The sequence below is a fragment of the Astatotilapia calliptera genome, chromosome 19, assembly GCF_900246225.1.
Source record: "Astatotilapia calliptera chromosome 19, fAstCal1.2, whole genome shotgun sequence".
Classification (NCBI taxonomy): Eukaryota; Metazoa; Chordata; class Actinopteri; order Cichliformes; family Cichlidae; genus Astatotilapia; species Astatotilapia calliptera.
In genome coordinates, this window is record NC_039320.1 from 4800473 (window position 1) to 4810808 (window position 10336).

General features: G+C 42.0%; 1 long non-coding RNA gene across 1 annotated transcript; it reads right to left on the reverse strand.

Moving 5' to 3' along the window:
• Positions 1–3636: 3636 nt before the first annotated feature.
• LOC113011594 (uncharacterized) lies at positions 3637–4027 on the reverse strand. Its single transcript, XR_003270586.1, has 3 exons — positions 3965–4027; positions 3813–3873; positions 3637–3702 (listed from the first exon to the last, which is right to left on the reverse strand). It is a non-coding gene; the product is annotated as an uncharacterized LOC113011594 (long non-coding RNA).
• Between the last annotated feature and the right edge of the window lie 6309 nt (positions 4028–10336).

The following is a 10336-nucleotide window of genomic DNA, read 5'->3' on the forward strand; positions in this document are numbered from 1 at the left end:
TACAGCAGCTGCTGAGCCTTCTTGACCAGCTGTGTGAGTTTGAGTCCCTCACTGACTCAAACTCCTTCAGTGACACTTGCAGCCTTGCAGATTAGTTTGCTGATCCTGATGCATCTCTGGAGCTGATGCTGTCCCCCAGCAGACAACAACAACATAGATGCTCTCACTAGTCCACTTTACCCTCTAATCACATCTCTGACATCTGCAGGTTGCTCCATAGAGACTCTTGTGCAATGCCAGGTGTTTGTGTTTGTCTGTAGGTACACATTAGATATGACCATAGACGCACACACACAAGTGAACACAGCAGCACAGATGGTTTCCACCTGCTTCCCTCTTTCTTCACACAACTGTGAGGATGATGAAGAGGTTTCAGGACGAGGTGGTCAGCAAGCACAGGATAAAGCAGGGCCATGAAACTCTCTGGTGCAGCAGATGTTTAATCAGACTCAGCTTTAGGCTTCTTTTCCCACCTGGCAGCAAAGTAACAGCTTCACTAATGTGAACAGTCACAATGTTAAACGTTTCTATATCTTCATATATTTTTATCTGTTGATGCTGCAGAATAAAGTCTGTTAACAGAGTGCAGGATGTGTAGAGCAGGTCCAGCTCTCCCTTTACTGTGTCCACTTTCATCAGCCCCTGTGAAGTGACACAGAGTGCATGTGTGTCTGTCAGCTGTTGTTTGTTGTGAAGGATGGAACAAATGAACACACACTTTTAGAGAAATCTGAAAAAGCAACACGTGCTTGGGCTCCTTCTGTGCTCGTCTTCATTAATGCTGATCTTTCTTTCCTGTTTGTTCTTTGGCACAAGCTTCAGTCTTTTCTCCCAGGGCTCCTTCACACTTAGAAACACACCTACATTCATTTATACACAAACATCATGAAACAAAGGCTTTGTAAAAGAGGACATGAGATCCTCTCTGAACAGCACATTCATATCAAACACAGGACTGAACAGGATATACTGAGTCTGTGCTGTTTTCATTGTTACTTGCTGAGTATTTTTCCAGTGTTTGAAATGTGACTCAAGTCTGATTCTTCTACTGTGTGTGAACTCTAAGCAGCTGCATTAAACAGCTGCTTTTCAAACCAGGCTCAATCCTATGACTCTGTGAATGTAAACTTTTGTCACCTGCATGAATAACAATCCTTGATCTAGTCAGGACTGCAGTGCTCCTGTGATCCCAGCTTATAGATGGAGGCTAGCATGAGAGGCTCAGCAGCTAAAGCAGCACACCTGGGTCTCCCAGCCTATTAAAAGCAGCCCTTTGCTTCACCTGCTTCACTAAACATTATTATTATTATTATTTAAGCAGAGTGGTGTGATTGATGTAGGCATTGCTGTGTGACAGGAGGACTTTTCTTGAAACAGCTCGTGTGACGTGAGCTGACGTAAAAACAGTGATGTTAGCTTGATTCTCTTGGCTAAAACTATTTTAAAAAGAGGGTCAATCATGCAAATCTGCCAATAGAAGCCAAAGTTACAGCCCCTCAGAGTTTAAAGAGAAAAGGCCCGTTTCCAACACTCGGTTGTGCAAAGGGAAACAGGCCCACAGTGCCTGAGTGTGTGGGTAATTCTTCAAATAATATTCAAAAGCAAACATTTTTAAGCATGTAAATAAAATTCAATCATTTCTGCTCTTCAATACCTAAGAAATGAAAACTGGCAGATGGTCCCAAAATGTGAAACGCCTGGCTATCTGTGCATTTAGTGCTGCAAGTTTTCACTGTTTACCTTCAGAAGCATAAATCTCTGCACAGATAATGTTCATATGTGGATTCCTGGTTTCTGCAGTTAATTGTGACCCAAAGCGTATTTTTAAAGTGGTTCCAGGCAATAAAGCCTAAAAATAAATACATCTACTTCCTTTTTCTGTGTTCCAGCCTCAGTGACTCTGACACAGTGCTGTAATATTTACACCTCTGATGAAAACAGAGTTTGTAGTTGCAGAGAAATACTCGACTCATTTTGGGCATTTACGAGCAGGAACCTCAGAAAGCCCCTCGCTGCTTCACTGGTTAAGAAGCAAAGCAAACATTAGTTCACAGTGATGTTAATTAAGGCCCAAAGTTTAGGAACGAACGTCAGCACTTCACTAATGAATGTAATGCTGATTCATGTGCTTGTTTTGTAATGTGCATGTTGTGCGTTGCTATTTCCCATATTCTTTGGCACTGATAGATGAAGAGTCTCAGGCAGGACCGAGGCTGCCAGCTGCTGACAGTGAGCAGGGAGAGAGCAGCAGAAGCTGGGCAAGAGCAGGGCACCTTCAGCCCCCTTCATCAGTCAGAAATCATTTGGGTGTCTGTGTGAAATGTCTGATTTTTAAAATCTTTTTGTGGACATATTTATTAAATGTTTAACAATTATATAGAAGAAAGACAATGTAAAGAACAAAACATGACAAAACAAAAATGAGTTGAAGTTATGAACTGTTTCTGAGAGACAAATAACACCAGGATCCTTTTTGTGTAGCTGACAGCTGGTAACTGTGCAGGGGCGGCTCTAGCAAAGTGTTGCCAGGGGGGCAGGTAGGGCATTAACAGGGAGAGGGGGGCACAAAGAAATACTTTTCTTTCTTATTCTCATTTAAAATGTCTCACTTTTAATAAATAATTATCTGAATCTTACAACAAACGTTTTCATCTGATGTAAAATGTATAGAAATCCATTATTGTACATAGTCATTTTTTAGGGTCCCATCATAATTTCTTCAGAAGTAAGTACTGCATATGATGCCAGTGTTTCCCACATTTTCTAGATTCTGCACCAGTACTGTGTGTAAAATGCATCAAAAAGTCCGTTTGATTCTTTCTCACCTGTCTTTCTGTCTCCTTTCACTTTTTAAAGGTCGCCATGTTAGAAAACATATTTTGCCCTGCCGTGCTGTTTATTGATGTGGCAAATGAAAGGTTTATGAAAACATATCTAAATCTGTCATCAGTAATCAGCAATGATCATGTCTCACCTCTAGTCTCTGTCTTAATGTCAGGTTTCCACCGTGTGTTATAGATGTTCAGGAGGTTAACTCGACCAACAGTCTACTTCCTGTTTAGAATACCAGGACAGGGAGGATGGTGCAGGTTTAAGTTTATTAGACTGATGCATGTATACCAACAAGACAGCGTCCATCACTGTGACAACAGCGTTTGTTTTCATTCAAAGGCTTTATGGTTTTTCCTTTAATACCTGGGGGGCCGGTCTCCAGTCAAAATGCCCGGGACCATTTTTTGTCCCAGTCCAGCCCTGGTGTCAGATCTGCATGCAGTGTCAATGAGACGATCAACAACAGATCAGACAAAACACTCAGGCGGACACTCCTCTGTAGAAGGAAACATGGAAAGTGTGAGGTAATCAGTGCACAACATCACTTTGTATTTCAGGCTGTTTTTATATAGAACTTCAGCACCAATGTAAAAGTTCTGGTTTGAGGAAGATGAAGAACATTTTCAGGAAGGATGCCGTCTGCAAGCAGAGCTGCTTGAACCTCAGCGCTGAGGTCCAGACTACTTCCTGTGAAGCCACGTGATGTAAATCTGCTGCTGTAACTTCACAGTTTACTGAAGCTAAATGCAACGTTACCATATAATCTGTTTTCAACAAAGGTTTCACTCCGTCCGGTGTTGATGGAATGATTCAGGCCGTACTCGTCAGGCTTCCCGTCGACCACACGCATTTCAGTCACAAACCCCGTGACTGACAACAAGGGAAACAGCAGAAGAAAAGATGTGGAAAATACTGGATGATGATGATGGAGGATTAACCGCGGTGGCTAAACTGTTTCCTGTCTTTGTGGGCGTACTCACAGGGAAGTTTCCAGGCACGTCAGTCTTGGTGGCTAAAGTCTCCATTTTCCAACATGTATCGCTACAGGTGCAAAGACACAACATTAATCATCAGTGTAAATATTTTAATGCTGTCCAAACGGTGTTTGCTTTGTCTGTCCTCTCGCACTCACAGAGGAAACGAGGACGCCACCTTCAACCCATCTTCAGTTGGCTCAACCAGCCGGACTTCCTGTTGGCTTTGTGACAGCAAACCACTTGAAATGAGAGCAAACTGCAGTCAAGCAGCACTTACAGCAACCTGTGGACACGCAAATGGAAAGCACTGAGAATCATACAGAAGCATAAGAGCTGTTTATTGTAACACGTGTGTGTGTGTGTGTGTGTGTGTGTGTGTGTGTGTGTGCACATTAATAATACACTGATGTATGTTAGTTTGATTTATGCTATATCTGAGAAAACAATTGCAGAATTTTACATCAAAGTTTCCAAAGCTGATGTTTTGTTGTTCACTCTGTTTTATATTCATATAGTTTGTTGTTTTTAAATCAGTGGACAAAATAAATATTATCACACAAAATCCAGGGTGAAACATAACCAAATAACCTAAATGGTGAAGTCATTATAGAAGTACATGTTGCAAAGGTCAGCCTCCTGTATAGACTGCTAAACTGTCTGGGGGGGCCCTGCCTGTCCTCGTTGGATAAGCTCCACCCCTTTTCCATAAGACGGAGACATTTGTATGAAAATAGATGGGCAGTAAAATAAAAAATAAAAACTTTCCACGTACCTCAGCTTGTTTCTCCAACATGAGCCATCAGGGCTGAAAAACATCACTAACACATGAATTCTTTCTCTTTTTGTTATCACCTGTGATCATGTGTCTCATGTTTCTGTCATTCACCAGTTCTTGTATAGTTACGTGTAACTAGACTTCTGTGGGACGTAAATGATTGTTCTGTATGCAGATCTGTACAAAGGATGTAAACACTTGATTACAAAGGAGATCTCAGCTGTGTTGTTGTGGATGGACTTCAACGTATTTGTTAAAAAAGAGAATAAAGCAAAGTGTTTTAGCTGTTTGGGAGTTTTTGTTTGATTCCATTCAGTTTTATTTCTATGGAGTCAAATAATAAGAAAGGCTCTAGAACAGCCCTGAGTTTGTCCAGGTGACACTCCTCTGAAGAACAAAGACAAAGAGGAAGAAGGGGATTCGTTTTCAAGTCTTGTTTCTTTCAAAATAAAAGCTGAAATGTTTTGGAAGCATGATAATATTTCAGCCAGGATGCCGTCTCCAAGGAGACCTGCACCTCAGCGCTGAGCTCCACATCACGCCCTGTGAAAGCACAGATATAAATCTGCTGCAGTGAGAAGAACTTTACCCAACACAAGTGTAGAAGTAGACATTTGACTTTACCTACAACCTGTTAACAACAAAGCTTTCATTGCCTCTGCTGTTGATGTCATGTAGGACTAATCATACTTCACATCAGCCATGCACACGTCAGAGGATCTCCAGGCTTTCAGTAATAAAGCCAAGCAGATGATGTGAACATAGCAATAGTAAAACATGCATCATAATCAGCTGTATGTGTCGACTATGTGGCACCTCAGTCTTGTTGGCATGAAGAAAAGTTGTGTAACATGTAACATAAGGGCTGCAAAGACATCATGTAGACAGCAGTCGTCTGTTAGTCGTAACGTATCTCCTGTTAAAGAGTTAAATGTGCGTTCTCCATCTCTGTCCTCTCACAGCTCGCCGTACACCAACTCCAGCTGTGGTAACCATGGCTGTGCCCATCAACACGCTGAAGCTGAGACGCCACCCGTCACTATGGCGACTCCAATAGGGTTACCTGTCAGCTGTGGACGCATGAAAGGAAAACAGCAGAAACACAGACATGTTTACTGGAACATTTCCTATTGACAGCTTTATGGAAAAGTGGGTTTAAACACTTTTCTATGTTTTATTTTGTTTATTTATGGATTTATTGTGAAAGGAATTTCAAAGTTTTAATTTGACCTTTCCCCTGTTTTTCATACAGACTGGAGACGAATGGATGGTGCTTTCTTTGTTTGTCTAAAGATAATGAATAAAACTCTACAGACATCTTAAACCACCCTCCTTTCTATATATTTTGTTATATAAATGGAAAGTATATAAGACACAAACTGAGCTTATATGATACTAAGGACCCTGGAGGTCAGTCCACCTTTATAATTCAGCACAGCCTGGAGTCTCTTAGTCAAGCTTGTTTGTGTTTTCTGTGAGGAAGTTTTCAGCAGCAGCTCTTTTCTTGGATGTTGGTTCCCTTTGTTTCCATCCTCTGTTAAGATGTTTCAGTAATGTTGAGGTCTGGGGAGGCCAATCCATGGCTGACGTCCTGTGATGCTGCATTAGCAGTTTGTTCATAGTGAAAAATGAAGCCACTGCCAATCAGACATTTGCACAGTGGATCAACTTCTGATGGTACTGTCCTGAGTTCCACACCTATAATATGTTTGCACATCCTGATGAATATGTGCAGCTGATTTTCAGTCCAGTTCCTGTGTGACAGACGCCAGTCTTTCTGCCTGTGTCCTTCCTTAACAATAGAGCCATCCTTCCACTGAGACTGTTTCTGATGAGGCTTCACTGAGCAGTAGATGGATCCCTCAGCTCATCTAATCGTCCTATTTCTAACACATGACTGTCAGAAACTGTTAATCTGCTGCAGCTCTTTAACTCCTCCACTTCTTTTTTTGTAATCTCTTAGTTTCCTCATCTTTTAAGGTGGCACTGCACACCAGATCCAAAGTCAACATGCTGTTATATAATGGAGTTGAACCTGTAATGGAGTTTGATTTAAACCAATCAGCAATTAAGTGAATGATGATGAGCAAAGATGGTGGAGGTGGTGGATGAAGACCCGGACAGCTGTGGTTGGCTCCTCGTATAGAGCAGAGTGAGGTTGTGTTTGCACATTATTATAAAACCATGTTCACCATATATTTTAGCTGCAGACAATAACATGATTTCTTTGCTGTGGTGATTTTATTCCACTTTGGTAAAATGGAAAACCATCATTTCTTGCTGTGTCAAGGGGTTGACATTTGTAAAAGCACAGTAAGAGAGAAATGAGACACTGGCAGACCGACTCAGAGTTTCAAAGACGTGCGCACGGGTGAGAGTCTCTGAGCAGACTAACACACCGAGCACCGTTTACTCGCTTTATTTATAAGGCAAAATGGGTTACATAGTACTTCCTCTTTCAACTGAAGAGGGGAGAGCTCAGGCATTGTCTTAGCTATCTAACTTCTGCACACAAACTGAAAAACAACGACACAGCAGTATTCATGCTTATCTGACATCGCAGACACTGAAGTAAAGAATGCATGTATATCCTGTCTTTGTCAAACATCTCACACACTTAAGCAAGGAATACATTGTGTTCTTTTCAACAGTAAGCTTTACCGTGTGAAAATATATAAACACTTGATTATAAGGCATACTTGTTTCTACTTGATTATACTTTAATGATTTAACTAAAATAAAAATTCTCTTAACATTCCCTCCTGATGTTAATATATTTCACATGTTTTACTCAATGCATAGTCACTTGTTAGTCACATTTTCAACTTGCACGTCATTCAGTGAAATAATTAAACAACAAGCTTGTCAAGATTGTCATAGAGATTTTCTTCTCTCTCTCTCACACTCAGCATATCATACTGACGATAGGGATCCTCCATAACTGACTGAGCCAAGACATGGTTTCCTAACATACGCTTGAACATGTTTGTCATTATGCTTCTCAGACATGGGATAATACAAGCAATGAAAAGGCAAAATAGTAACATCACACTGAAAAGGGCCAACAGGCCTTTAATCAGTAGAGATTTCCAAGAGCCGCTCAGCAGCCAGTCCCACCAACCTTGAGTATCGGTAACGTAGTCCTGCTGCTGAGCGTCTCTCAGTTGTTTCAAAACATTCAAAGCATTTGTCATGTTTAATGAATGGATGTTATCAGGTATGTAGGTACAACATGTAGTGTTAAACAATACGCAGAGACCACCTTTCTCTGCGAGAATGATGTCTAAAGCCACTCGGTGCTGCATGACAGTGATGCGAATTGCATCAATTTCTTCATTCTGTCCTTGATTAATGCGGGTTGAAGCATTTAAAAATAATCCAAAACGATAGTCCAGGGTTTCTATCTGTAGTGCGTGTTTCCCTACTCCTATCCATGGAAACAAAGCGTGTATTACCTTCTGGCTCTTGGTCCAGAGTTTGAAGTCATCTGGTACATCAGAACCAAGATATGGATCATGGGGCTTGAGGCCTGTGTTACGTTTAGCTCTGGTGTTGCTGTTCACTGACATCTTAAAGGTGTGGTCAGATACCAGAACAGGGGCACAGAGTCCGGTGCTGTTTGGTGGCAGCATGAAATAGACTTTCAGGCCACACGCCCAAGCTGCGCCCTGTACCCAGTATGTACCTGTTGATGAGCCGATGCCATCCCAATCTGGTGCCGCCAGGATCATGGAGCAGTTTCGGTTTTGTCCTAATTTCTTCAGACCCTGGGGCGTACCTGTTTGTCCGGTTGCTCCTGTGAAGTTAAAGCACACTGGGTGTTGTATGTCAGGTGGCAAAACAACTGAGAATGATTTCAGTTTTCTATGGCTGACGTTTATATGCACCCAGTAGGCTTCATTGCAGGTGTAGTTTATATTTGGGTACTGGTGGGTGCAGTTTGTTATGTTGTAGATTAGAGACTTTACACTCTGTGGGACTATATATTGTGTAGTGTTGTGGCATGTGTTGCTGTTTTGGTCCTTTATGGATCCACCTATCACCATCACAGGTTTTCCTGGTGTTGAGCAGGTCCCGGTAATGGCTTTGTCATATATGCAGAGTGCTTCAGCCTTGGTTGGGGGTTTTCCATACACTGTGGCATGGAGTGCTGTCGTGGGCATATGTGAGCAGACATAGCAGTTTGTGGCATTGTCTTCTCTGTGCACTCTGTCATGGACATACCGGTACCATGCATTGTTCAGCCACGGGTGGTTGTGTTCTTTGTCTATCTCCTTCAGGTGCGAGTTGTCGTGGGTCCACCTCTTAGGTCGGAGAATAATTGGTACTGTCTTGTGGGTTCCACTGGGCATCAACCAAAAGAGTGTCGTCATCAGGAGGATAGCCATTAGACAGAATATGTAGCACATGAGTAGTTTTCGTTTGATGTCACAAGCGCCCAAGCACAACAGCTTTGGGGCTGGAACTGGTGCTAACATTGATTCTGAAGCTGGTTCTTCTTCTGGATTTATCAGGTTGTTTTCCTCAGTCATCTTGTTGAGATTTTATTCAGGCGTCCCTGGTGTTATTATTGGTTCTGCTCTTCGGTGGGATAGGTCAGTCTGATCTTCAGGGCGACCAGGCACACCCGAGCTCCCACGTGAGTAGCACTGCCGAGGAAGCACAGGGCGGGAAACCCGTTCAGCCCTGTCCTCCAGCAGGGGTTCACGTAAGAGTCAGGGGAACCGGCGTCTTATTGTGGTGCAAACACTTTCTTCACGTGGGATTGATGAATCCACGAAACTCGTTCGGCTATCTTACACGCTGTGGGTGTGGTAAGTAGCACCTGGAAGGGACCTTCCCACTTTGGAGCACTCCAGTTTTTCCGCTGGAGGACTTTAATCAGAATCCAATCACCGGGGTTCAACCTGCAAGAAACTGAAGAAAAGTCACTCGGCAGTTGATTGCTTAATCTCACTTCTTTATTCTCAAATAGTTTTGTCATCCATTCTGCCATTGTTGTTTCTGCAATAGATTTATTAATTGGCTCACTCATTATGGGGAGTGGAAAATGTCTGCCATGTACGATTTCAAATGGCGTTAGACCACCTGTTCCTTGAGTTATTCTCATCCATAATTTAACCAAGCTTAGACATTCAGGCCAAGGTTTTTTAGTCTCTTCCATACATTTCCTCAACCTTTGTTTAATTGTGCCGTTAGTTCTCTCGACTAATCCTGCACTTTGTGGATGATAAGAACAGTGATGTTTTATGCTGAAGCCTAAAGCTTCAGAAACTTTACTTATTACTTCATTTACAAAATGTGTGCCATTGTCTGATCTTATCAGAGATGGAATACCGTACGTTGGAATAAAATGATTACATAGACATTTTGCTACTGATATTGCATCTGCTTTTTTCACTGGGTATATTTCTGGCCACTTGGAAAATACATCAATTATCACAAGTGCATATTTGGAGGATTGTGATTCATTTAATTCTATGAAATCCATGTGGACAGTGTGAAATGGATGCGGTGGTATAGGGAAATGCCCTCGCTTTGGACGTAGATTTCCCTGTGCGTTGTGTCTTTGGCAAATTATACATGTTCTGATAAACTCTTGTGCTGAACTTTCAAAATTTTTTGTATAGAATTGTTTATTAAGAATATTAGTCATCCCTCCTGTTGACACATGAGTTTTCCCATGTGTCACTAAAGCAGCAGTTCTATGCAAAGATTTTGGAAGCACTGGTTTGCCATTACACATCATGAG